Raw genomic sequence first — 7,146 nt, 5'->3', positions numbered from 1 at the left:
TGTAGCACATACAAGCACCTCCATTTTGTTTCAAAGACCCATACATAACATTCAATAAGACAACATAAAAGAGAGAAAGCAACATACAAGAGTAACAAATTTAATTCAAATAAAAAATGACAACTTTTGGTTTTACTCTAAATATGACAACAAAATTAAACCATTAAAAATGTGTATCACACTAAATCAGAGTACTTCAATGTAATATTTTGTAGGCTATTTTATAAAAAATAAATCAAATTACCAATCTTTTTTATTTTCTTCGTTACAGGCTTTCATTGATTAGAAAATCCAATTATCAAATAATGAACAGACTGGATTACTTGAGATTTTCTAAAGTTTGCTTTAAAGACAGTACTTTGCAGAGATTGTAGTGTAGGGTTTAGTAAATTGAGTGCTTTAAGAGCTATATATATATATATATATATATATATATATATATATATATATATATATATATATATATATATATATATATATATATGTATATATATATTACCTCTACTTATGACCAATAAGCTGTGATACTCTAGCACCCTGCCTGGTCTTTATTGTGCTTTAATCAGAAGATTCTAGGATTCTTTGTTTATTAGGGGATTGTACACACTGCGTTTTGATCCAGAAAACAGTCGGGTTTATAAAAATAAGAATTCATTTTACAAACAATTAAAACATGACAGGCCTAAATAGTTTGCATTTGTATTATTATTTACTGTGATGGATGGAACTAGATGTGATGCATGAACCTATGTGTGAATGCGATGTTAGTCAGAACTTCTGTATCCAGGAGAGCTGAGTTCTGGATGTAAAAGAATTTGGTTTGTGTTAAGCTATGAGTTGATTATTATCAAAAACACATCAGACGCTATCTGTCATGTCTACATATCCACTCGAAGACCCTCGTGATAGATCCGGAATGTCGAAGTCCTCGGACTTCCAGGCACCGAGGTCCGTAGAAGAAACTGCGGCCCCACTAAACCGGTCTTAGAGTTGTCTCCAGGTCACAACAGACGGATGGAACCACGCGTCTGGGACTCTTAAGGAGTCTAAACAATATTAGCTTGTTCTGCGGGAACTGTTTTGTTGTATCAGCTTCGCAGGTGCAAAAAGGGTTTGACGACATGTCAATGGCTTTGGTGGTTAAAGAGGTGTGCATCAGGTGGCCGGTCTGAAGCTTCTCTAGAACTGAGGGAAAACCAGAGTAATCTGGTTTTAATGTTCTCATGTTATGATTGTGTAGCCAACCAGAGGTTGACACGTTTGAGGATTATTACCAAGAATCTCAGAAACACGCCTTCTTTGATACAGGAGGCTCTGATCTGAGGTAAAGCCTATTTATGTGTCAGGGGCTTAACTTTACCTTACTTTTGTTCTTGTGTGAGTGCAAATGGGTATGACCTCGTCAAGTAAACATGCAATCAATCACTGAGAACAGATTAATGAAACATTTAATTATTTTATAATTATTATGAGTAACAATAAACAAACATTTATTTACTGATTATCTAACTTATAAGTTTTAGAAGATCATATTTAATTTTTAAATCTTCTTTCTCCTTTCTTCTGTGAAGCAAGGTGCTCTGTGAAGGACCTTGAGGAGAGAGTGTTAATGTTGTGATTTCATGATCTCTGTCAGAGCTGTAGGCTCTGAGCTCCAGCTGGTGGGATGAAGGCAGGCTGTTTTAAAGGGAACACACACAGTCTTGTGTCTCCTTTTTGACCAGACATTGGATGGTCAAACAATACCTATAAGCTGACCATTTGTGGACATTACAGTAGTTTGATTATAACTAAGAACTTAATTCTGTGTAATTCAGATATGTGGTGCTTTGTATATGACTGATTCGGTACTGTTGTTTTCTGCTGTTATTTAACATTTTTAACCTATTTTAATGGATCTTATCTCTGGAATTGCTAAAAACCACTGGCAGCTGCTCACTGAGCAGAAAAGATCAGATAATGCCCCCCAGTATTGGGTTGAGCGTATTAAACGTCCAGAAAAATCACAGCATACATGGATATTAAAGCCTCAGACAATCAAAAAATGGTCAAGAATTACAGCAACTCTGGATGTAAAGTGAAGACGTCCTGAGTGTAATCCTTGATGGCCTTTAGGGGGCGATAGTGAGTAAAACACAGGGGTTCAAGCTGCTGTTCAAATGAACAAATTAAGATTTTATTTCAGTTGCATTTTAACAATTTATGTCTTTTTAATTTGAACACATTATGTATTTATGTCAATAGTCTTATGTCTATCGGATTTGGTTGAAGCCAAAGATTATTTTTTTCTGTCTTAAGGATCTGCAAGATGCATATGGCCAAATTAAAGGGATACAACTAACTAAAATAAATAAAATTAAAATATATATAAAAAATAAAATAGTAGAATAAAGCAAGATAAAATATGTGGGGTAGGATAGTTGGATGTTGTGACATTCCGGTCTAAAAACAGCCTAACAGTTTTAAGGTACAATGCAGAGAATTTGTTCTGTGCTAATGCCTTAAATGCTGCAACCCAAAGATGATTGCTTTTTTGGATCTAAAACAAACTGGAGATGGAAAGAGGGTTAAAGTAAAAAAATAGAGTAAACAAAATATGCCTATAATTCAGTAAGGCCTAAACAACGACCCTTCCTAATTTCATCCAGAAGTAAAGATTCAGCTGTGAAGTGAGAGGAAGTTTAGGAATGCTGAGGACAGCAACCCTAAAGCCCCAAACCCATTTAGGCTAGTGTTACAAGAAGATTGATCTGCTGTCAGGACTTTAATAAAACCTGTGATGGATTTAGTGATGAATGAATGAATGAATGAATCATTTCAAAAACATTTTAACCCATGGCCCAAGCTTTGACTTAACTGGTTAGAAGAAAAGGAAAGTAAACAGAACTGAAGGTCAACATTAGGAGAGTCACAGCTCATAAACAAAAGGAGGATGTGAAGTTTCCATTATGTTTCAAATATTGTGCATAGACAATTTAAAGAGATGTTTATTTCGACCTCTTTGATGCCATAATTGTTTTATTTAACACAAAAACACTATATTCTAAGTTGAAATACCATAAAGTGCATTACATAAAACTGAATTGTCATACTTCAAATGTGTTTATTGTACTTCTTACCATAATTTTTCAAAATAAAACATTTTGAAGACTAATAGTCTTCTTTCAGTGCACCCCATTACCAAATGAAGCACAGGACCAGAACCCAGTGGTTGTAGAACCACGTCTAAAAGTATTGAACCAACTTGATCCATTTTATATTATTATATTACATTGATCAACTTTTTTCCACATCATCTGTAGACCACAAGAGGGCTTCATCCACCCATATAACATATTATAGAACATGTGAGCCTAAATAGTTTGCATTTGTATTATTATTATTATTACTATTATTATTATTATTATTATTATTATTATTATTATTATTATAGGACAGCATAGCTCAGGAGGTAGAGCGGGTTGGCCAGTAATTGGAAGGTTGCAGGTTCCGACCAGAGAATGCTGCTGTTGTGTCTTTGGGCAAGACCATCGACATATATACAGGTGCTGGCCAGTAAATTAGAATATCATCAAAAGGTTGAAAATATTTCAGTAATTCCATTCAAAACGTGAAACTTGTACATTATATTCATGCAATGCACACAGACCAATGTATTTCCAATGTTCATTACATTTAAATTTGATATTCATAAGTGACAACTAATGAAAACTCCAAATTTGGTATCTCAAAAAATTAGAATATTCTGAAAAGGCTGAATATAGAAGACACCTGCTGCCACTCTAATCAGCTGATTTACTCAAAACACCTGCAAAGGCCTTTAAAAGGTCCCTCAGTCTTGTTTTGAAGGCACCACAATCATGGGGAAGACTTCTGACTTAACAGCTGTCCAAAAGACAATCATTGACACCTTGCACAAGGAGGGCAAGACACAAAAGGTGATTGCTAAAGAAGCTGGCTGTTCGCAGAGCTCTGTGTCCAAGCACATTAACAGACAGGCGAAGGGACGGAAAAAATGTGGTAGAAAAAAGTGTACAAGCTCTAGGGATAACCGCACCCTGCAGAGAATTGTGACGACAAACCCATTCAAAAATGTGGGGGAGATCCACAAAGAGTGGACTGCAGCTGGAGTCAGCGCTTCAAGAACCACCCCGAGGAGACTCATGAAAGACATGGGATTCAGGTGTCGCATTCCGTGTGTCAAGCCACTCTTGAACATGAAACAGCGCAAGAAGCGTCTCGCCTGGGCCAAGGACAAAAAGGACTGGACTGATGCTGAGTGGTCCAAAGTTATGTTTTCTGATGAAAGCAAGTTCTGCATTTCCTTTGGAAATCAAGGACCCAGAGTCTGGAGGAAGAGCGGAGAAGCACAGAATCCACGTTGCATGAGGTCCAGTGTAAAGTTTCCACCGTCAGTGATGGTGTGGGGTGCCATGTCATCTGCCGGTGTTGGCCCACTCTGTTTCCTGAGGTCCAGGGTCAATGCAGCCGTCTACCAGGAAGTTTTAGAGCACTTCATGCTTCCTGCTGCTGACCAACTTTATGGGGATGCAGACTTCACCTTTCAACAGGACTTGGCACCTGCACACAGTGCCAAAACCACCAGCACCTGGTTCAAGGACCATGGTATCCCTGTCCTTGATTGGCCAGCAAACTCGCCTGACCTTAACCCCATAGAAAATCTATGGGGTATTGTGAAGCGGAGGATGCAATACGCTAGACCCAACAATGCAGAGGAGCTGAAGACGACTATCAGAGCAACCTGGGCTCTCATAACACCTGAGCAGTGCCACAGACTGATCGAGTCCATGCCACGCCGCATTACTGCAGTTATTGAGGCAAAAGGAGCCCCGACTAAGTATTGAGTGCTATACATGCACATTCTTTTCATGTTCATTCTTTTCAGTTGGCCAACATTAGAGAAACAAACATTTTTTCATTGGCCTTTAGAATATTCTAATTTTCTGAGATACCAGATTTGATGTTTTCATTGGTTGTCACCTATAAATATCAAAATTAAACGTAATAAACATCGGAAATACATTGGTCTGTGTGCATTGCATGAATATAATGTACAAGTTTCACGTTTTGAATGGAATTACTGAAATATTTTCAATCTTTTGATGATATTCTAATTTACTGGCCAGCACCTGTATATATATATATATATATATATATATATATATATATATATATATATATATATATATATATATATATATATATATATATATATATATATATATGGACAATGAGTTTCCATAGGTCCAATAATAAGTTTTTGTACTAAAATGGGAGGTGGCCACCACCGCCATTTTGACCGTGTCACAGGTTCCGTCAAGCCCAGACAATTCTTTAAAATGGAAGAGAAGTGGAGCTGAGGGTGGGGCTGTAAGGCTGGGATCAACTGACGACATCCGGTTGAACTAGCTACAAGCTAACCTGAAGCTAACCCAAAGCTATCGCGGAGGTGGGAGCTAAGCTAACGGACGTAGCAACCTAGCTACAACCGGAGTTAACTGTGCACGACACCAGAGCTTCTGAGTCAGAGATACGCCAGGCTGACCGCTGGGTAAAATCGGGTGGAACACAGAGGTCTCCGAGACCTCCACAAGCCGGCAGCCGCACAACAGACAAGCGCCGCTGCAATCTGAGATGCGCAGAGCTGCCGCTCGGGAGAACCAGGTGGAAAGGTTTCCATCCCAGAGCTCCACAAGCCGTCAGCCCGCGCAGCAGACAGGAGCCGCGATCAGACAGAGATGCGCCGAGCTGCGGGAGGCGAGAATGGGTGGAAAACATCAGTCTCCCAAGAGCTCCACAAGCCGATAGTCGGAACCCAGTTCCACCAACATGTTATATTTCAACCCATTTTCTAAAGTGCAGCATTATGTTAAATGTACTGGGTTTTACCCTATTACAGTTAAATTTCATGGTTAAACAGTACATGTTAAAATCTAAGCTCAGCTCGACAGTGACCTAAAATGCATAAATATAATTTTACTTACCGAAAAAAATGAAGTGGAGACTCCTTGGACGCTCTATTAGTGCAATTAATGCCACAGCAAGTCATTTTGTCCAACAATTGCACAAAAAATATCCAAAACAGAATACACAAACACAGAGACTCGAAATCCCGGAGCAGTTTCCAAGCCACCCGAGGCTCTACTGGGGCCTTTCCACGGAGCTAGCTCTGTGGTCACGTGGGTCTGAGGCGGCGGTCGCGTGAGTTGGATGCTCATTAATCATACAGAATTTTAGGCTTTTAATACACTTAAACAGAAGAGTGAGAAAAAAATTCACCCCCCTCAGAGTTGTCATGAGTGTAAACTAGATCATTTAAACCAAAAACATGTTTTGGTACCAGGCTGTAAACATGTTTATTTCTGCTGTGAAATTGGTATTTTTAACATGGGAGTCAATGAGGATTTGCTCGCTTCTGACACCAGCCCCCAGCGGATGAGGGTGGAACTGCAATTTTTGGTACTTCCAAGGTTGAGATCAATTTATGAGCCGCATTGTGGGGGCTTGGGCAAGACACTTAACCCGCCTTGCCTGCTGGTGGTGGTTGGAGGGACTGGTGGCACCAATGTTCAGCAGGCCTCACCTCTGTCAGGGCCGCCCAGGGCAGCTGTGGCCACATTGTAGCTCATCCCCATCAGCGTGTGAATGTGTGTGAATGGGTGATTGACTGTTGTGAGCCACCTTGGGGGGTTGTAGAACCCTAACAAGGCACTATACAAATACAGGCTATATTATTATTATTATTATTATTAGAAGAAGAAGAAGAAGAAGAAGAAGAAGAAGAAGAAGAAGAAGAAGAAGAAGAAGAAGAAGAAGAAAAGATCTTTTCTATAGCGCCTCTCAAGATAAAAATCACGAGGCAGTTCACAAAAACAAAAAATGATAAATATAAAAAAGAAGTTAGAAAATGATTAAAAATATATTTAAAATAAGCGAAAAATAGACAATTTTGATTAAAACATGTAAAGAGAGAGAGAGAGAATAGGAAAGAGGAAAATCAGTGGATCCTGAGGAAGGTGGAATAGGTGGGGAGAGCAGAATTAGGAGAGGGTGATGAAGGTCACACAAAAGCCAGCTTGAACAAGTGAGTTTTCAGCTGCTTTTTAAAGGAGACCACTGAGTCCA

This window comes from Nothobranchius furzeri, chromosome 4 (genome assembly GCF_043380555.1).
Source record: "Nothobranchius furzeri strain GRZ-AD chromosome 4, NfurGRZ-RIMD1, whole genome shotgun sequence".
NCBI lineage: Eukaryota > Metazoa > Chordata > Actinopteri > Cyprinodontiformes > Nothobranchiidae > Nothobranchius > Nothobranchius furzeri.
Note: the sequence above shows the minus strand (reverse complement) of the source record.